This window comes from Sorex araneus, chromosome 2 (genome assembly GCF_027595985.1).
Source record: "Sorex araneus isolate mSorAra2 chromosome 2, mSorAra2.pri, whole genome shotgun sequence".
Classification (NCBI taxonomy): Eukaryota; Metazoa; Chordata; class Mammalia; order Eulipotyphla; family Soricidae; genus Sorex; species Sorex araneus.
Window position 1 is genome coordinate 242,012,315 of NC_073303.1, and position 22,220 is coordinate 242,034,534.

The following is a 22,220-nucleotide window of genomic DNA, read 5'->3' on the forward strand; positions in this document are numbered from 1 at the left end:
TATATTCCCAGGAGTGGTATTGCTGGGTCAAATGGGAGCTCAATTTCTAACTTTTTGAGAATCGTCCATATTGTTTTCCAAAAGGGCTGAACTAGTCGGCATTCCCACCAGCAGTGAAGGAGAGTCCCTTTCTCCCCACATCCACGCCAACACCGGTTGCTTTTGTTTTTTGGGATGTGGGCCAGTCTCTGTGGTGTGAGATGATATCTCATGGTTGTTTTGATCTGCATTTCCCTGATGATTAGTGATGTTGAACATTTTCTCATGTGCCTCTTAGCCATTCGGATTTCTTCTTTGGAAAAGTTTCTGTTCATTTCATCAGCCCATTTTTTGATCGGGTTGGCAGTTTTCTTCTTGTGGAGTTCAACCAGTGCATTGTATATCCTTGTTATCAACCCTTTATCAGATGGGTACTGCATAAATATCCTTTCCCATTCTGTAGATTGTCTTTGTATTTTGGTCACTGTTTCTTTTGAGTTGCAGAAGCTTTTTAGTTTGAGATAGTCCCATTTTTTTTTTTTTTTTGCTTTTTGGGTCACACCCAGCGCTGCTCAGGAGTTACTCCTGGCTTTGCACTCAGGAATCACTCCTGGCGGTGCTTGGGGGACCATATGGGATGCCGGGGATCGAACCCGGGTCGGCCGAGTGCAAGGCAAACGCCCTACCCGCTGTGCTATCGCTCCGGCCCCAGTCCCATTTTTTTATCTTTGTTTTCACTTGCTTGGCCAGTGGCGTGTCAGCTTTGAAGATACCTTTGGCTTCAATGTCGTGGAGGGTTTTGCCGACCTTATCTTCAATGTACCTTAGGGATTCTGGTTCACCACTCCATCATTGTTTGCTCTCACTCTGGCTTGGCCCAGATAAACAGGTTTATGGGAATTATGGCAGAGATAACCACGATGCTACAGTGAGTCCTTTGACAGTGGAAAAAATGGGCAAACCTTCATTTTCCATGGCTTCCTCTGTTAGGTTTTTGGGAGCCACACATGGGTTTAGGCCTTACTGTTGGCCCTGGCTTAGGTATATTTACAGAGGTTGGAATCCAGGTCAGCCTTGTGCAAGCAAGCACTTTGTCTTCAGTATCATTTCTACACTTCTTGAATATACATTTTTGGTAATTTACGTGTATGCTGAAGATGAATATATTAAATATCTAATGAATGTTCTGTCAAGGCCCTTGAATAGGGTGGATAGGAGACAGTTGAAATTTATTGTGCACAGAAAGACTTTTTTTTCTTTTTTTTGGATCACACCCGGCGATGCTCAGGGATTACTCTTGGCTTTGCACTCGGGAATTACTTCTGGTGGTGCTAGGGGGACCATCTGGGAGGCGGGGAATCAAACCCTGGTTGTCCGTCTGCAAGGCAAATCCCCTACCTGCTGTGCTACCGCAATGGCCCCCACAGAAAGACTTTTTTGCTGTTACTTTGAAACTATGGAAGGGGCCCTTTGAATCATGTTTACAATATAGTGGGAACATGGAGAGCCCTCTGCACCCCATATCAGCACACAAATCCATTCAGCTGTGATTCCTAACAATAGAGGGTGATCAAGTTCCTGGATTCCAATCCTCTCACTTCAGTTGTCTTAGGAGAAAACAGAACTTGCATTTGGAAGCAGTTAAATCCAACCATCAAGGAGTCATCAGAATGATAACATTGAGGGGGTTGGAGCAATAGCGCAACAGGTAGGGCATTTTCCTTGCGTGTGGCCGACCCGGGTTTGATTCCCAGCATCCCATATGGTCTCCTGAGCACCACAATGGGTAATTCGTGAGTGCAGAGCCAGGAGTAAACTCTGTGCATCACCGGGTGTGACCACCCCCCAAAAATGATAAAAATGATTTAGATTGTCAAAAAATCCACATAAGGCTATAAAGTGACCAGTATGTTTTGCTGTCCGTTAGCTACATGTATGCCTGCATTCTTAGGATTCTCTATACCCTGGGATTTATTTACTGAACAATACTTGGGGGAGAGGGGCATACCTGTCAGTGATAAGGAGTTACTCCTGGCACTGCTTGGGCACCATTTAGCATACCCGGGTTGGACTCCAGGTGACCAAGATCAATGCAAGTGTCAAGATTCTAGACTCTTCCCCCTGATCCATATTCTGATATTAAATTGTGTTTCTGAAACTGCCACTTGGGGTATTCCTTGTAGATGAGAGTTCATTGATCACATGTTGTCAAGAGATAGCACATTGACCGGACAGTTCTCTCTGATGTTCTTACCAGACTTTGCTCCTGTTCCAGAGTCTCTCCAGCTTTCTGGGCTGCATGGCCAGTTTCTCGCTGCATCTCCAGGGCTGGCTCAGAGTCACTGCTTTCACCCCATCTTGATTGATAACTTCCCTGAGAAACTCATTGTCCCCTGAACCCATCCACTCCCTACCTGCCTGTTTTACTTTGCATCAGTTGGCAGGTGTTTTTCCTTTTGACGCTTGTGGGAAAGCATTGGTTTAATGGAGCAGTGTTGCATCAGGCCTTCTTCCCACAGCCCCCTCTGTGTGACCGGCCACTCCAGCAGCAGCCTCTACACTCCTTTATCTGAACCCATTCTAGTTGCATCACAGATTCACTGGGTTGGTCAAAAACATTCAGCACCTAGAGCCTGGATCTTTGAGAGCCTTGTAGAAAAGGAAGTGACAAGACACACAGGTCTGTGATTACCTGACGGGAATGAGGAGCTCTGAGACCAGGGAGGAGAGGCTTTTTCAGGTGAGGGTATTTGGTCCATCCCTGGATTGGGCCCAGGGTAGTGTGTGAGACCATCATGCGCTACTGACCCCAGATCTCTATGGCTCTCGGATCCAGATTTTTGCACACTACTCACATTCCTTTTTTTTTGTTTTTTTTGCTTTTTGGGTCACACCTGGCGGTGCACAGGGGTTACTCCTGGCTCTGCACTTAGGAATTACTCCTGGCGGTGCTCAGGGAACCATATGGGATGCTGGGGATCGAATCTGGGTCGGCCGCATGCAAGGCAAACGCTCTACCCGCTGTGCTATCGCTCCAGCCCGACATTCCTCTTTTGGTATCCTTCACTGTGCTTTCTTTGCTTTGCTCCGTTCTTCATCTTTTATATATCCATGAAATTCAGGACCCTCATTTCCAGCCTTTCCCTTACTGCTAGCTTCTTGCCTTCAGTGTCAGAGCGCCCTTTTCAGGAGCAGCTGAACCCACATCTGCCCTCTGTCACCAGGCTTGTCTGTGACCTCCCATCATGAGTATGATTTTGAGTATATTAATAAATTCAATTCCCCCCGGTAGGCCTGGTGTTGCTTTTGGGCTATTTCTTGTTGTTCTCAGGGGTTCCTTTGGGTGCTACTCAGGGATCAGTTTCTGTCACCCTTATGCAAAAAAGACGGGGTAACTGCTGTTCTCTCTCTGACACGCTAAGGAATCGTCTTCCACCTTTATGCTAAAGAGTGAACACGTGTGCTCATAACAAAGCTATAAGTACAAAGGGATGGGCACTTGTCTTACACGTGACCATTCAGGGTTTGATCCACAGCATCCCATATGATTCCCCAAATATCATTGGACCTCATTAAATAAAATACACAGAAATCTAATTTGGGCATTTCCAAGCTCTTCCATGATCCTTCCAAAGGATCTGTGGGCCTTTTGGAACTGAGAACCATAGGGATATCTTTCATTGGCTCTGCACATTAAACCAGGTGCCACTCAGTTAATTCTTAGTTTACTTTTGTGGTTGGTTTAGGAGCTCAGCTTCAGGATTTGCTGCAATTCAACTTGCGTTTCTGTGTATGGTCACCAAATACAAGTGAGCTGGTAAGATTCACACATTCAAAATAAATATTATTATGCCATCGGGATAGCTCAGTGGAGCAAGCATGTGATTTGAAAGATGGGGACAGTGCACCATCCCCTCCACCACATCTGTGGTCTCTCAGTACTGAAGGGAGCAAATCCAGAGCCTAATGCTGGGAGTAAAGGGCCCTTTGGGTGTCAGCACCTATCTTTGGGTGCTGAGACTAAAAAATTATATTATTTTTCATATCAAAGAAAAGCTGTCACCTGGGATATCAAGGCTCCTCTATCGTCATATTCTGTATAGGCCTTCAAATGTTCTGGGGTCACAACCTGAAACTAGCAAGACATAAAGAGAATTATATTTGGAGGAGTGTATTCACACCCGCTGGCGTGCTGTCCTAGGCAAGAGCAGCAGTTTCCCAGCAGAATTACAGGCTTTTGTATAGGAAAACCTGCATCCAGGCATACCTGTCATTTTTAAGCACCTATACATTTAGTTTACTCACCAGGCCCATATCCTGGCAGTCATAAGCACGTAATGCAAGAATTGTTACAAAAAAAAGTGATTACACAAAGCAATCACAATTGATTTTTAATCACCTCATTTTGGGGGAACCTAACCCATGGTTCCTATTTGCACTCTGTGTTGAGCTGAGTCCTCGGTGGAGCAGTTACAATAAATTCAGTGTATTTATGGAATAATTCTGCTAACAAAAATAAACATCTAAATTGACTAAACTTCATATTCTTACTATAACACATCAAACCATCATAGCTGAACAATGGGTCAACATGTCTGAAGAAGAGACTATAGTTGTCTCATACACCTGCAGTATAGTTGTTCTTGTCCACTGATTCAAATTTTGAAGAATTTCATTCTTGCTGGATAGTCTAGTATTAAACTATTAAAAGAGCTCTCAGCTGCACAGCGGTGAAGAGACTTTCCATTCATGTGTCCGATCCATATAGAACCATGTTGAATTCACCGTACTGCCGAACTTGAGCACTGTTTGAAGAGTTGCTGAGCACTACTCTCCAGGAGTAAGTGGAAAGCACCAATGGCTCTGCACACACACAGAAAGAAATTTTAGTTACATGTATATTTTCCCAGTCATCAATCCCTGAGCCCTGCTCTGGGCCAACTCTGACTCCACTCTGGTCCACGTGGTTCACTTAGTTTCACCTCCTATAACTGCGTGAACATGAACAGGTGAAGCAAATCAAGAACTGGAAGTTCAGTGAGATATAAACAAACATCGGGGCTCAAAGAGATGGTCTAGCTGGGAAGTTTCTGGCCCAAGTTCTATTCATAGTACCTCAGAGGGTTCCCTGAGCCCAGTGTGGAGTGATCTCTGGGCATAGAGTCAGGAATCAGTCCTTATCACTACCTTATCACTAGTGAAGGAGGATTGAGTAAAGAAATCACAAGCATCACTTCTTATCCTGTTGGTCTTCAGTTTGCTCCAGTGGGCGAAGTAACATCTCCATTTGTCCCTGTCGCATGCTAGTGTAGCCCAATAGTATCTGCTTGCTCCAGCAACACGAAGAGCCTTAAACCGTTTGTTCAGGGTTTGGACAAAGAAGTCTGACCATCTCATAGGTAGGTGTCCACACAGTCTTTTAACGTTTTGTGGAATCCAGTCGGTAACAGCTCTTGTCCAGCAGTCATCTCTAAGTTGCATTGCGTGTCTGACCCATCTGATTTTTGACACCTTGGCAAATGAGACAGTCTCCCTGATTCTTGATTGTTGATAGAGTTTGAAACTCTGGATTCCTCCTTTCACTGAGTGAAACATGATACTCCAAGCATAGTTCGATTGATTCCTTTTTGGGATTCCCGAAAAGCGTTCTCATCCTGCTTGTGTAGGGCTCAGGTCTCTGAGGCGTATGTTAGTGCAGGAAGAATGGTGGAGTCGAAAAGATGTTCTTGGAGCAGGAGGTTCTTTGTCCTCTTAACCAATTTTTCAAGGCTCTTGAGGGGTTCTATGCTGCTCTCTTTCTCCTGCGTAGTTCTGCTGCCAACACATTCCTCATTTTGAGTTCTCCACCAGGTACATATAGCTGCTGCATTCGGAGATGTTAGATCCATTGAGACCAAATGGAACATCAGGGACTAGTTCATTTTTCATGAACACTGTTTTGCTGAGATTCAGCTGCAGCCCGACCTTTCCACACTCGCGGTTGAAATCAGCCAGCATTTTTGCCACTTGGCTAATATTCGGTGTTATTAGAATGATGTCATTAGCGAAGCGGAGGTGGTGTAGTTGCCAACTGTCTATCTTGACTCCCATTCCTTCCCATTCCAGTTGTCACTGGTATCACCCTACCAAACTGCTCTCTTTACGTCAATGATCACTTCCTTTTTTAAATTTATTTATTTATTTATTTATTTATTTTTCATCAAACAGTACATTTATTCATCTATTTATGAATAAAACAACATATTTTCTTTTTGTTGATGAATTTCATTAAAACTAGTGGTTCTTAATTTTCTGCAATGTATATTGCATATAAATATTCTTACCTAAATTGTTTTTTTTTATTAGGGTTTTATTTATTTATTTTTTTAAAAATTTAATAGTTTATTTTTAATTAGTGAGTCAACGTGAGGGTACAGTTACAGATTTATACATTTTTGTGCTCATGTTTCTCCCTTACAAAGTTTGATAACCCATCCCTTCACCAGTGCCCATTCTCTACCAAAAGTAAACCCAACATCCCTCTCCCCCCTCCCCAGTCCCGTCTCCCCCCACCCCACACTGCCACTATGGCAGGGTATTCCATTTTGTTCTCTCTTTCTGATTAGGTGTTGTGGTTTGCAGTAAAGGTGTTGAGTGGCCATTGTGTTCAGTCTCTAGCCTATATTGGGCCCGCATCATCTTTCCCCCACATGACCTCCAATCACATTTTACTTGGTGTTCCCTTCTCTGAGTTGCCCAGAATGAGAGACCAGCCTCCAAGCCATGGAGACAACCTCCTGGTACTTATTTCTACTATTCTTGGGTGTTAGTCTTATAGTCTGTTATTCTATAGTCCACAGATGAGTGCAATCTTCCTATGTCTGTCTCTCTCTTTCTGGCTCATTTCACTTAGCATAATACTTTCCATGCTGATCCACTTATATGCAAACTTCATGACCTCATTCTTTCTAACAGCTGCATAGTATTCCATTGTATAGATGTACCAGAGTTTCTTCAACCAGTCATCTGTTCTAGGGCACTCGGGTTTTTTCCAGATTTTGGCTATTGTAAACAGTGCTGCGATGAACATATAAGTACAGATGTGATTTCGACTATACTTTTTGACTTTTCTGGGATATATTCCCAGCAGTGGTATTGCTGGGTCAAATGGGAGCTCAACCTCTAGTTTTTTGAGAATCGTCCATATTGTTTTCCAAAAGGGCTGAACTAGCCGACATTCCCACCAGCAGTGTAGAAGGGTCCCTTTCTCCCCACATCCTCTCCAACAGCGGTTGCTTTTGTTCTTTTGGATGTGTGCTAGTCTCTGTGGTGTGAGGTGGTATCTCATGGTTGTTTTGATCTGCATCTCTCTGATGATTAGTGATGTAGAGCACTTTTTCATGTGCCTTTTGGCCATTCGTATCTCTTCCTTGGTAAAGTTTCTGTTCATTTCTTCGCCCCATTTTTTGATGGGGTTGGATGTTTTCTTCTTGTAGAGTTCAACCAGTGCTTTATATACCCTTGATATCAACCCCTTATCTGATGGGTATTGTGTAAATATCCTTTCCCATTCTGTAGATAGTCTTTGTATTCTGGTCGTGTATCTTTTGCGGTGCAGAAGCTTTTTAGTTTGATGTAGTCCCATTTGTTGATCTCTGTTTTTACTAGATTGCTTAGTTCCGTGTCATCTTTGAAGATACCTTTATCTTCAATATCCTGGAGGGTTTTGCCTACCTTGTCTTCAATGTACCTTATGGTTTGTGGTCTGATGTTGAGGTCTTTAATCCGTTTTGATCTGTCTTTTGTGCATGGTGTCAGATCGAGTTCTAAGCCCATTTTTTTGCATGTGGTTGTCCAGTTGTGCCAGCACCATTTGTTAAAGAGGCTTTCCTTGCTCCACTTCACATCTCTTGCTCCCTTATCAAAGATTAGATGATCATACATTTGGGGTTGTGTGTAGGGATATTCCACCCTGTTCCATTGGTCTACAGCTCTGCCTTTGTTCCAGTACCATGCTGTTTTAATTGTTACCGCTTTGTAGTAGAGTTTAAGGTTGGGGAGGGTGATGCCTCCCATCATCTTTTTCCCAAGAATTGTTTTAGCTATCCGTGGGCGTTTATTGTTCCATATAAATTTCAGGATTGCTTGCTCCGTTTCTTTGAAGAATGCCATGGGTATCCCTATAGGGATCGCGTTAAATCTATATAATTCTTTGGGGAGTATTGCCATTTTGACAATGTTTATTCTCCCTATCCATGAGCAGGGGATATTTTTCCATTTCCTCACGTCCTCTTTTATTTCATGAAGTAGCGTTTTATAGTTTTCTTTGTAGAGGTCCTTTACTTCTTTAGTTAAGCTGATTCCAAGGTATTTGATTTTCTGGGGCACAATTGTGAACGGGATTGCTTTTTTCATGTCCCTTTCCTCTGTCTCATTGTTTGCATATAGGAAGGCCATGGATTTCCGGGTATTGATTTTATAGCCTGCGACTTTACTGTATAGGTTAATTGTTTCTAAGAGTTTCTTACTAGAGCTTTTAGGTTTCTCTAGGTATAGTATCATATCGTCTGTGAATAGTGAGAGCTTGATTTCTTCCTTTCCAATCTGAATCCCCTTAATATCTTTTTCTTGCCTGATGGCTATTGCTAATACTTCCAGTACTATATTAAAGAGAAGTGGTGAGAGTGGACATCCTTGTCTTGTCCCCGAATGATCACTTCCTTTTAGAATAGTGAGATTGTGGTGAATCCATAATACAGCTCGCAGAGGATATTGATGTACTGAGTTTGAATGCCCTGTTTGACTGGGGTTTCAATGTCTGCTTAAGTCTCAACAGAATCAAAGACCTTCTTTAAATCGATGAACATTAGACAGAGCAGCATCTTGAACTCTCACGAAACTTCAGTGAGCTTGGTCACTGTGCGGATATGGTCAATCATGCTGAATCTTTTTTGGAACCCGACTCTCTCACATGGTGTCCTTCATCTAGTGTTCTGCCTAATCTATTCAGAATGACTCGAGTCAACAACTTGAAGAAGATGGACAACAGGCAGATTGGGCGATAGTTGCCGATGTCATGGATGTCTCTTTTCTTGTACAACAGAATGGTCCTGTGGTTTTCCACTTGGACAAAAACTTGCATTCGTACAGATAGTGTACAAGGAGCTGAGACAGTGTATTGGCGAGTACTGATGGCAGATTTTTCAGGTGTTCGGTTCTGACCTTGTCTGGACTGGGTGCTGTATGTGACTTTATCGACAAAATGGCATGTTGGATTTCGGAAAGGAGGACGTTGGGAATGACATATTCATCCTGCAGAATTGGTCATTGGTCATTTGGTCAATTTGGTACGTGGCTGTCGAAGATATCATAGTAGAAGTTGTGAATAATCCTCTCCATTTCCTTTCTGCAAGATGTGATAGATCCATCAGGACGTCGGAGGACAGTCATCTTGGTCCTGCAGTTTGCAAAGGACAGGAGAGAATTGCGAATACATTTGCCAGCTTCTGCCACATTGGCCAACACTGCTGCCCTTCTCTCTTTCAGGTATTCCTTTATCACTTCTCTGCACAGCTTTGCGAGCTCAGGCGTTAGCCTGTGATTGCCTGAGGCTCTTGCCTAACCACGTTGGCGAATGAGCTCGAGAGTTTCCAAAGACAGGCGTTTCCTGTCTTTTTCCTGTTTGTGGCTTTCCCACTCTCAGCTTTCTCGCAGTCATGGAGGTGCTGAACCAGTCGATCATATTCTTCATCAATGTTGTCAACAATGGCATCTTCCCACGTTGCCGCAATAGTGCCAAAGAACTCCCATTTGGTGGTCTTCTGGGAGTTCTCTTCTTAAACTTAAATTTTGCAGGCCTTTCTCCCAACTCTGTGAAGTAAAATCTTGCACGAAGGAGACGGTGGTCCAATACCGTTTGGAATATTGGGACAACAGTGACATGGGTCAGGAAAAACCTTCGATTGAATATGATGTGGTCAATTCGTCGTGGAGCTCTCCACCGGGAGACTCCCATGTCCAACATTTAGATTTGACCTTCTGAACTCTGAGTTACCATGGATGGTCTTGGTCAACATGATGAACTCAGACCGTCTCTCACCCTGTTCGTTCCATTCTAAGCCATGGGTCCTGATGTGGAGTTCTTCAGGCGACCTTTTCGGTCCTATATTGGCATTAAAATCACTGACAATAATCTTGTAGAAAGTGTGGTTTTCTTTATAGAACTTCTCCAGCTCCATGTAAAACTTCTGAATTTCTTCTTCATCGTAGTTGGATGTTGATGCATAGACAACAAAGATAGAAAGTGCCAGCAGTGAGCCACATCTATTCAAGCATAATCATCCAATTTGGATTGTTAGGCATTTGAATGAATCAATGGCATGGCCAAGTTCCTGTTGACAAGGACACAGAGGCCACCAACACCTTTGATGTCGCATGTTCCTTGGAACAGTTCTCCAGTGTCGAAAATGGCGTGATGTGATTGATGCTTTCTCATTTTGGTCAGACCAATGATTTCATACTTGATCTTCTGTACTTGTACCATCAGATCCTCGATGGTTATTTCCAATGCCAGCATTCGTGCATTGAAAGTACAGTCATTTTAGTCCTTCTTCATTCTGGCAGTCTAGTTCGTCTCTCAGATTTTATCAGCCTCTCCTTGCTCATTCTTCTGTCCACTGGGAGAGTCTCATGTCCAACCTTTAGATTTGGCCTTCTGGAACTGAGTTACTATGGATGGTCTTGGTTGACATATGAACTTAGACAGTCTCTCACCCTGTTCTTTCCATTCTAGGCCATGGTTCCTGATGTGGAGTTCTATGGGTGGCCTTATCAGTCCTATATTGGCATTAAAATCTCCGACAATAATCTTCTCAAAGGTGTGGTGTTATTTATAGAAATTCTCCAGCTCCATGTAGAATTTCTCAATTTCTTTTCTTTTTGGGTCACACCTGGTGATGCACAGGGGTTACTCCTGGTTCTACACTCAGGAATTACTCCTGGCGGTGCTCAAGGGACCATATGGGATGCTGGGATTTGAACCCGGGTCGGCCGTGTGCAAGGCAAAAGCCCTAACTGCTGTGCTATCGCTCCAGCCCCAGAATTTCTCAATTTCTTCTTCATCACATTTGAATGTTGGTGCGTAGACAACGAAGATAGAAACTGCTGGCAGTGAGCCACATCTATTCAAGCGGAATTGATTCAAGTTGTTAGGCATTTGAATGAATCAATGCTCATGGCCAAGTTCGAGTTGACAAGGACAGCGACGCCACCAATGCCTCTGTTGTCGCATGTTCCTTGAAACAGTTCTTCTCCAGTGTCGAAAATGGCGTTATATGATCGATGCCTTCTTGTTTTGGTCAGAAAAATGATTTCGTACTTGATTTTTACACACTTGCACCATAAGCTCCTCAATGGCTATTTCCGATGCCAGCATTTGTGCATTGAAAGTACAGTCATTTTAGTCCTTCTTCATTTTGGCAGTCTAGTTCGTCTTTCAAATTTTATCAGCTTCTCTTTGCTCATCCTTCTTAACACTGCCGTATTCGGGGCTCTTTCATTTTCAGGGCAATGAGGCCCATTGTTGTTACTGTTTTTGGCATATGGATTATGCCACTGGTAGGTTGTCATTGCTGTGCTGTGGGGGCGGGGTACTCCCAGTTTCTTTCCTTGCTCTCTGAGAGGGATGGAGGCTTTTAGGGCAGCCCCCAATTGGCCTTACAGGTGTTCCCATGGTTCACACCATATTTGAACCCCATCAAATATGGTGTGGAAAATATGGAAAATGGGTATTAAGTGTCTTATGGTGTGTTCAGAAAGCATCCTGGAGTGGTGCGGTCGCTGGGTAGTGAAGGTAGTGGAGGTCAGCCGGTGAGGTATTTTATCTGGTGCCAGTAGGGTGGGACCTTTGGGTTTGATCCCTGGGGCGCTGGAGATTGGAGGAGGCAGACAGAGGATCTTGTTTCCAGTTCTTGTTGAGCCTGGAGTATAAGACTGCAAAGTTCTGCTTTACCTGTGGGGCTTCACTCGTACTTGAGATTCGACCTGAGTGCCCAGAAAGTGGCCTGGAGTGTGGCGGTAGCTGGGTAGTGGAGGTAGTGGAGGTCGGCTGGTGAGGTATTTATCTGTGCCTATAGGGTGGGGTGTCTGGGTTTGATCCCTGGGGCATGACAGGTTAGAGGAAGCCACAGAGGATCTTGTTTCTGGGTCTAGGGTCTCAGGTCTCATTGAGCCTGGAGTGAACATCATGAATAACTGAATATAATTGCCTAGTGATTTCTGACCAATTTGGGTTGGGGAGCAGGAGAGGTTGGTGGGACAGGGCTGGATCATGGCCCTGGCGACTATGTGCAAAGGAATCTGTGAATTTTATTCCCTTAGTGAAAATAAAAAACATTCTCCTGAATATGCTGTCTATTCAGTCCCTCACTCTCCATCTATCCCAGACCCCCATATGTCTGGGTCTTGATCCTACCCTAGAAATGGGGGTGGGGTGGGAAATAAAGCTTCCTGACCACAAAGAAGTTGGTCCGGAATATTGGAAGCCTGGTCTTTTATAATTATGACCAGAAATGCAAGTGTCATCACTGAATCATAGTTTGTTTGTTCCGGTTGGTCTTTTGGGCCAAAGTGCCTTGAGCTTCATTTGCTGTCCCGGGTAGAGCAAGAAAGGAGAACAGAGGGTCCCAGAGGGCCTGTTTCCTGGCCGGCCACCAAGTAGTCGCTCTGAGCACCCTGAACCTCCGTGGTCTTCACCATGTGAGCAGTGGAGTTGCTCCATGACAGAGGCCAGTGTGGCAGATCCTCACCTGAGACATACCAAGCACCACTGTTGAAAGATTTATCTTACTTTTCCCCCATTGAGAATAATGCTTGCCATAGACTTATGGTAGATGGCTTCGACTATCTTTTTTTTTTCTTTTTGGGTCACACCCAGTCATGCTCAGGGGTTACTCCTGGCTTTGCACTCAGGAATTACTCCTGGCAGTGCTTGGGGGACCATATGGGATGCCGGGGATCGAACCCGGGTCGGCCGCGTGCAAGGCAAACGCCCTACCCACTGTGCTATCGCTCCGGCCCCCGGCTTCGACTATCTTGAGGAAAGTTCCTCCAAAACCCATTTTGGTGAGGGTATTCATCACGAATGGATGTTGGATCTTGTCAAATGCTTTCTTTGCATCAATTGATATGATCATATGGTTTTTATCTTCACTTTTGTTGATATGATGGATTATGTTGATTGATTTCCAAATGTCAAACCATCCTTGCATCCCCAGGATGAATCCCACTCAGTTATGGTGAGCATTATACAGATTCAACACGATCCCTATAAAGATACCCATGACATTCTTCAAAGAAATGGATCAAGCAATTCTGAAATTCATATGGAACAACAATGCCCACGGATTGCTAAAACAATTCTTGGGAAAAAGACAATGGGAAGCATCACCCTCCCTAATCTCAAACTTTACTACAAAGCGGTAATAATCAAAACAGCATGGTACTGGAACAAAGGCAGAGCTGCAGACCAATGGAACAGGGTGGAATATCCCTACACACAACCCCAAATGTATGACCACCTAATCTTTGATAAGGGAGCAAGAAATGTGAAGTGGAGCAACAAAAGCCTCTTTAACAAATGGTGCTGGCACAACTGGACAACCACATGCAAAAGAATGGGCTTAGACCATGACACCATGCACAAAAATCAGGTCAAAATGGATTAAAGACCTCAACATCAGACCACAAACCATAAGATACATTGAAGACAAAGTTGGCAAAACCCTCCACGATATTGAAGCTAACAGTTTCTTCAAAGATGACATGCAACTGACCTACCAAGAGGAAACAGAGATAAACAAATGGGACTACATTAAACTAAGAAGCTTCTGCACTGCAAAAGGTATAGTGACCAGAATGCAAAGACAGTCTACAGAATAGGAAAGGATATTCACCCAATACCCATCTGATAAGGGGTTGATATCAAGGGTATATAAGGCAGTGGTTGAACTCTACAAGAAGAAAACATCCAACCCCATCAGAAAATGGTGTGAAGAAATGAACAGAAACTTTCCCAAGGAAGAGATACAAATGGCCAAGAGGCACATGAAAAAGTGCTCTACATCACTAATCATTAGGGAGACGCAGATCAAAACAACCATGAGATACCACCTCACACCACAGAGACTGGCACACATCCAAAAGAACAAAAGCAACCACTGTTGGAGAGGATGTGGGGAGAAGGGGACACTTCTACACTGCTGGTGGGAATGCCGACTGGTTCAGCCCTTCTGGAAAACAATATGGATGCTTCTCAAAAAATTAGAAATTGAGCTCCCATTTGACCCAGCAATACCAGTACTGGGAATATACCATGAAGAAGCAAAAAAGTATAGTTGAAATGACATCTGCACTTATATGTTCATCGCAGCACTGTTTACAATAGCCAGAATCTGGAAAAAACCCGAGTGCCCGAGAACAGATGACTGGTTAAAGAAACTCTGGTACATCTATACAATGACAATGGAATACTATGCAGCTGTTAGAAAAAATAAAGTCATGAACTTTGCATATAAGTGGATCAACATGCAAAGTATCATGTTAAGTGAAATGAGTCAGAAAGAGAGAGACAGAAAGATTGCACTCATCTGTGGAATATAAAATAACAGAATGGGAGACTAATATCCAAGAATAGTAGAAATAAGTACCAGTAGGTTGGCTCCATGGCTTGGAAGCTGGTCTCACATGCTGGGGAAAAAGGCAGCCCAGTTAGAGAAGGGAACACCAAGTAAAATGTGGTTGGAGATCCCGCGTGGGAAGGGAGATGTGTGCTTAAAGTAGACTAGAGACTGAACACAATGGCCACTCAATCCCCCTATTGCAAACCACAACACCCAATTGGAGAGAGAGAGAGATCAAAAGGGAATACTCTGACACAGAGGCAGGGTGAGGTGGAGGGAGATGGGGTTGAGGGGTGGGAGGAATGCTGAGTTTATTGGTGGTGGAGAATGGGCACTGGTGGAGGGATGTATTTGTAACATTGTATGAGAGAAAAACAAGTTCTAAAATGTGTGAATCTGTATCTGTACCCTCATAGTGATTCACTAATTAAAGAATAAAATAAATTAAAAAGAAATTTATCTTACTTATTGTTTTTAGGGAAACAAGGGAGTTTTTAATGAAGAGAACTTATTTCAAAAGGCGCATAAGGGTGGACGTTTCTCCCTGGAGTGGGCGCTGGCTGTTCCCGGAGGTGCTCAGGGCTGACACGTGAGGTGGAGGGAAAAATCGAGCTTGAGGAGTGAAAGTCATTCGGAAAGTTTCAGAAACAATGAAAATAAGAACAAACGGAAGAAAAAGTGTTTTCTTTTTAAATTTGTTTTTAATTGTGTTTCAGGGCCACATCTGACATTGCTCACTCCTGCCTCCGGTGACCCCATGGGCTATCGGGACAGAAGGCCCAAGCCCTCTCCACTGACCTACCTGTTCTGGTCCCCAACCAGAGAGAACGTGTCAGAGCCAGAAGGAGCCCCAGTTTTCCAGCAGATCTCATGAAACGTGTGTGACCACCACAGTTTTAGCTCCGTTGCAGGGACACTTGGAGCCCAGGGTCAGTCTCTAGCAGTAGGGCATGGTGTCATCCCTGGAATGTCCCGAGGCTGGCCTACCTATGTCACGAGCCTACCTGGCCACCTTTCATGTCTGAGGCCGTTTAAAATGGAGTCAGATATAAAAGGTTTCCCTATTCAAGGAGACGTTGGGGCTCATTCTTTTTCCTTTCATGGTACAAGTTTTGGGCCTCATCTGGCAGTGTTCACAAGTCACTCCTGACACTTCACTCAGGAATCAGCATACTGGCACTGTTCAGTGTGCCCTATGCTCTGATTAATAGCATGAAGGCATATACTCATCCCTCTGCCTGGTGGGAGAAGGGGGAACTGGGTGTGTTTTTCATGTACTTGGGACTCAAAAGCATTGGTCAGAGCATCTCATTTTCAATTGTTCCTGGTTCAGCCATAAGGAACGGGGTTTCAGGGAGGTGCAGAGCTTGTTACTTTTTCCTGTCTTTTTTTTCTCCCTTTGTTTTCTTTTTGCTTTAAGGGTCACAACCTACGATCCTCATGGAGTCATTTCTAGCTGTATGCTCTATGACCACTCCGAGTGGTGCTCAGGGAATCATATGGGATGCTGGGAATAAATCCAGGTCGACCACTTGCAGGACAAATGCTTCTGGTGCTATTTCTTCTGCCCCAAGGTGCAGAATTTTCAGAGTAGTGAGGACTGGGGTCGGGTTGGGGCAGGGAATGAGGGACACACTAGGGCTGGGCCAGAGAGTGTCCTGCAACCAAAAGTGCAATCTGGGTAGGAAGTAGGTTGGACACTTCTAGGGTGTTTCCGAAGGCCTCTCATAATGCAATCTAGGATCACCATTGGCCACCATACCTTTATTGATTTTTTGAATTATGTAGTTTGGGGGATACAGCTGGCAATGCTCATGGGTGACTCCTCCTGCCTCTGCACACAGGTGTCACTCCTAGCAGTACTCATGGAACCACATATAGGATGCTGACAATTGAACCTGGATTGGAGACTTGCAAGACAATCACTGCACCCACTGTTCTATGTCTTTAACTCCTTTGCACAGAACCTTTATTTTTTAATTGTCAGTTTTGTGCTTCAGCACGCAGAACTCATATCTTACTTTTGTATCTGAGCTTAGGCATTATCCCTGGCAGTCCTGGAGTGGGGATCCTATGTGGTGTTGGGTATTGACCCCACCTTAACTGCTTGAAAGAAGAGCATTTTGTTAACGGTACTTTCTTCGCAAACCCTATATGACATTACTTTTTCCCCAGAAAAAGAATTTCTGCATCAGCTGACAATTCTGAGCATTCCCTACTGTCCATATCTCCCATACCAAGGGCATCCAGTGTTGTTGGGGTGAGTACCTGCAGAAAGGGGGGTTTCCAGGGACCAGCTGCAACAGGTTTTCAATGTCTCACTCAAGGGGCCAGTGCAGTAGGACAGACAGGAGGGCAACTGTCTTGTGCACTGGCACACCATAGCTCCCCCTCAGCATCATCAGGTATGGCTCCATTCCCAGCCCCCAGATGTGTCCAGAATTTATCTTGACACATGAGCATTATTTGAAATTTGGGGGTTGGGGAGAATCTCTCCTGCAATTTCTTTCCCCTGTTTGCTACAAATTTGGAGGTGGTCAGGGTTTCTGCCCTTCTTTCCATAATCTCTGAGATGCAGGGGAGCCCTGATGCGTCCCCACCAGTAAAACAGGTGCTGAGCCCTCTGATTTCCTTTTTACTGTGTCTATCTCACTCCTAGGGGAGCATATCGAGTTGAATTTGGGGCCAGATCTGGCAATGTCTGAGTGCTGCTCTCTGCTCTGTGCTCAGGGAACCAGAGGACAGTGGGTACCATGGCTTCCAGCTGGCCAGCAGGTTCTCCTGCCTGGTTTGCTCTCCCCTGCCTCTCTGTTCCTACCTTCATTGGAAGTTCTTAGATGTGAACATTCAGGAATACATTCAACAAGAGACTGTCAAGAGGAGAAAGAACACTTGTACACTCGGAGCAAAATTATAGACTTAGACCATACAAATTTGTTTTAGGATAGATATAAGTTTTCTTCTCCTTTTCTTTCATAAAATCACATAGCCATAAGAGAAATATCACATATAATCACTGAAAACTTGGCCTGTAATCTCTGAACACTTCCAGTGTCGCCCCCACCAAAAAAATCCAAAAGAGCTGACCCTGGAGAATATACTACTGAATGTGACACCTATGCTACTCTTGGCAGATAACTTTCTTATTTTGGGGACAGGGGCATTGGATGTGGTGGCTTCTGTTGAACCATGAGTCAAGAGTCCTACAGGCACATATGTCCACACACAACTTTAGGTCACCAGCTAAACATTGAGTGTCCCTTTCTTGTCCCTAGTATCATGGGTTATGGGGTCCAGCGTAGGGTGGCGAGTGTTTCATGTTTTGTGCCACACCCAGTGTCCTCTTTTGTGTCCGACTGAGACTGTTCTAATGTGTTACTCTCTGCAGTGCTGCAGGGTTGCTGGGCCAGTGGTACTGTGATTGGCCATAGGGTGAGTGTGTTGTGCAAGGCTGGCACCTCCAGGAACGTCGTAATATAGCGTCCGCACATTGTAGCAAAGCTGGCTGCCTTAGACTGATTTCTGGGTCCCCTCAGCTAGGAGTACGCGTGGAGAGGAGAGACCCTGAGCCCCTCTAGGACCCTTGGAGGTCCTGTTCTTTTGTCCCAGAAAACAAATTGGAGTCAGGCTGTGACTCCTTCCCCCTGTTTATGTCTACTTAGGACATGGTGATCTTCCCCGACATGGCCGTTACCTTCATCCTGGAGGGGTGGACATACCGACAAACCTCTCAGATAAAGCTCCTCAGAGACATGATTCTGGAGACCTACCAGCACCTGTGGGCTTTCGGTGAGAGCTATATGGTCTGGGGAACACCCTGCCAACACAGACCTACATGAATTCCTGGGTTGCTGCCAGCATGTGTGTTTAACAGGGATTGTGATCTGAGTAGTTCCTTCTATTTCTAAATCAATTTACTTCTTGTACTATACATTTCACTGTGTTTTTTACGGATTTGCTTTTGATTTTTTTCTGGGGTCAAGACCACACTCCAGCTCTCCTGTGCTAAATGATTGCTCCTTGGAGTGCTCAGGGACTCTGGGGCTACTGAATGTTGAACATGGTTGCCAGCTTCAGCGGTTGGTGCCTTAGCCCCAGTACAATTGCACCATGCCACCAAGTTCAAGAATTTTGTTTTCTTCACCCAAGAATAGTTGTATATATTACCAGGAGGTTGGCTCCATGGCTGGGAAGCTGACCTCACATGCTGTGGGAAAAGGCAGCCCAGACAGATAAGAGAACACCAAGTAAAATGTGATTGGAGATCATGCGTGGGAAGGGAGATGTTGCTGAAAGAAGACTAGAGACTAAAAACGATGGCCACTCAATACCCCTATTGCAAACCACAACACCCCAAAGGAGAGAGAACAAAATGGAATTCCCTGACAGAGACTGGGTGGGGTGGGGGGAATTGGATTGGGGGTGGGTGGGATACTGAGTTTATAGGTGGTAGAGAGTGGACAGTGGTGGTGGGATGGTTCTTGAATATTGTATTAGGGAAACACAAGCATGAAAATGTGTAAATCTGTAATTGTACCCTCATGGTGATTCACTAATTAAAAAATAAATTAATTAAAAAAAAGAATTTTGTTTCATATTCTTTTAACTTGGCTTTGGGTTTACACATGGTAATGCTCAAGTTTTTCTTGCCTATGTATTTAGGAATTACTCCTGGCTGTGCTCTGTGACCATCTGAGCTGCCCACCCATATGTGTGGGCTGCGCATTTGCTTCCCCACTGTAATATCTCTCCCACCACAGTTCATTTATTTCTTTGGCCCGTCCCTTCAGACTCTGCTCTATTTCAGTGCTCAAAGTCACTTGAATTATGCTTGGGAGAATTCATCAGGACTCAGAGTTTGCTCCTGGGTTCTGCACTCAGGGATCATTCCTGGCTGGCTTGAGGGACCCTAGGGAATGTTGGAAATCGAAGCTGAATTAGCCATGAGCAAGGCAAGTGTTGCATTCATGTGCTGTCTTTCTGGATACTTTTTTTTAAATTGAGATGTCTTGCCATCTTTGGCCATTTTTAGACTATTAAGCTTTTGATTTTACAGCCTTCAGTGATAAATTTGACAGGGGCTCAAGAGAGTCCATGTGGTGCTGGGCTAAAGTGATAGTAGAGTGGGAAAGGTGATTGTCTTTTAAGCAATAGACATGGGCTCGATTCTCGGCATCCCATGGGGTCCCTGTGAGTTTTCGGGTGGGGGTCCGCAGTGGAGGAATATAGAGATGGGGTACCACAGATTTATGATCAAAATGGCCCATTTATTCAGAGCTGAAAGTATATTAGAGAACATCTGAAGAGGGTTGAGATACAGGACTGCATTTGGGTGTCAGGGAAATTTACACTTGATCTTAGCTAAAAGGCCGAGAAGCGATGTGTGAGGGTCATTTACAGACATAAAGCGTTGCAATGGAGTCATTTCTCTTGGGGGGGATTAACTCAAGAAGACATTTTGTCTGAAATCTCTATGGTTATTTTTCCTTTAGTTTTACATATTCAACAAGTAAGTTTATTTCTTATTAACACTTGCAGTTATTTGGACCAAATACAAGCGGGGCCCTGAGGGCAAACAAGATTTTTACCGTAAATCCCAGACTAAGTATTCAGTCTAGATCAGCTTTTCCTTCTCCTTGGGGGTCCTGTTCCTTAAGTCATAAGACTTTCATCAAGACTGTGATTTGATGTTTTCTACTAGACTGTCCCTTTTTGATGCTGAATAGCATTACGACTCTCCCCAGGTCATTCCAAGACCCACATCAGAACACCCCCTTGTTGGGTGTTAGGAACTATGGCAACAGAAGCTTTGTCACTAATCTGTTATTCTATCTCTGTGGGGACAGGAAATTCTGGGTGAAGCCTTCAGTGATCTCCTGACTTGGAGGAGGAGCTCAGAGGCATGTGTTCAGATGAGTGTCTGAGGACACTCCCTGGCTCGGGCCCTGGGCAGTATTGGGTGCCCTGAGCACATGGGAAATTGGCTACTGACCCCAGGGGCCTCAGACTCCTCTATCCAGGCCTCTGTGCTGCTCTCACACTTCTATTGCCTTGTCTGGACTCTCCCTCAAAAATGACCCTGAACTTTACTTTCTTGGCATTGTCATTATACATCCTGACGTGTCAGTCGATAAGATTTACAGCCCTTGGTCCCCCCATCTGTACCTTACCAGCCTGGCTGCACTGCCTAGAGTGTTGTGGTGCCTGCAAAATATCATCTGCTTTTTTCTGTAGTGAATTGTGCATATTAAAAAAATAATACGTGAAAGGAGGGCCTTGGTGGCGGCTCTCCCCCTCACCACCTGTGTTCAGTGGTCTCGTACCGCTTCCCCAACACTGGGGCCACAGATGGTGATAGGCAGGCACTCGAAGGAAGGAACGAAGGTCTGGTGGGTGCTATCAATTGCAATTTATCCCAATGTCATATTCATTCCCCTATGGTTCTCCTGCTTTTCTCTCTCTATGCATCCCCCCTCCCACTCTTACACAGCCTACTTTATATAGATATCATGTAGGGTGGGGATACAGAGGTGGTGTTGAATATTAACCAATCAACAGAGGTTAGGAAACTCCACGAGGATATGAACTCAAGGACAAAATCTCATCTAAATATATTACTCCAGATTACTAGGAGGGCCCCTCAAGGACGGGATTCCATCCAGGGTGTGTTGTTTTCTTCTTTTCTCAGCTAGTAATCCACTTAAATAGTTGTAGTAAATTTGCTTCTAATATTTCTAGCAATTCCATTTTGTATGAGCACTATAAGAGATATATCAAGCTTAAAGTTTGGTTCTTCCTGAGGACATCTCACGATAGATTCCAGACCACAGTCCTCACGCCAGGTTAGTCTTCCTAACCCCAGCAGACTTTTTCTTCAATTATCTCTTTTGGGTCATGAGAGTTTGTCCATGACCATGCTCATAACTTATAATTAAGTATTGTGGCACTTTGACCTGGCCCATTTCGATGCCAGGGTATCTCATAGCTTGCCCTGCGTCCTTGCAGTTCCTCCTCAGAACCCTGCTTTTGGGGTGCTTGAACTAAGAGAAACTGTGGCTTAAGTCATGAAAGCAGATGTCTAGGAGTGAATATTATTCGGAGTCAATTGACTCACAAATTACAAAAGCATAATATTAACTATCTTGTTGTGTCTATACAAAAATGACAGTGCTTTCAAGTAAACTGTGCAAAAGACATAAGAGAAGGATAAAAGTAATATTTAACTTTCAAGTTCAGTGTCCTTAGAATGATTTGAACTTACAGGTTATCAGAATCTGATTAGAGGGAAAGAGTGATTCACTGGTTGGGGAGGAGAGCACAGAAAAGAGGTTACACATAAAAAAGGGTATGGGAGTGACTCAGGAGCGCTACATTGGGTGTAACCCAGTAAACCTAAGCTCCCTGTGGCAAGGGAGAAAGGACAAAGCAATGTTCACCTGCAGTGAATGACTGAGCCACCGTACCAAAGCTAGTTTGGGCCTGAGTTAATAGTACAGTGGGGACTGTGCTTACCGAAAACTTGGCCAGCCCATTCAGTAACCTGCAGCCCATACGTGCCCTGAATATCAAAACTGGGTATTGTCA

The 22,220-nt window shown here is 44.4% G+C and overlaps 1 protein-coding gene across 1 annotated transcript in view; it reads left to right on the plus strand.

Moving 5' to 3' along the window:
* The window catches only part of LOC129401823 (zinc finger protein 780A-like), a 78,599-nt gene that overhangs the window by 36,123 nt on the left and 20,256 nt on the right, over positions 1-22,220 (plus strand). The gene's annotated exons all lie outside the window — the stretch shown is intronic.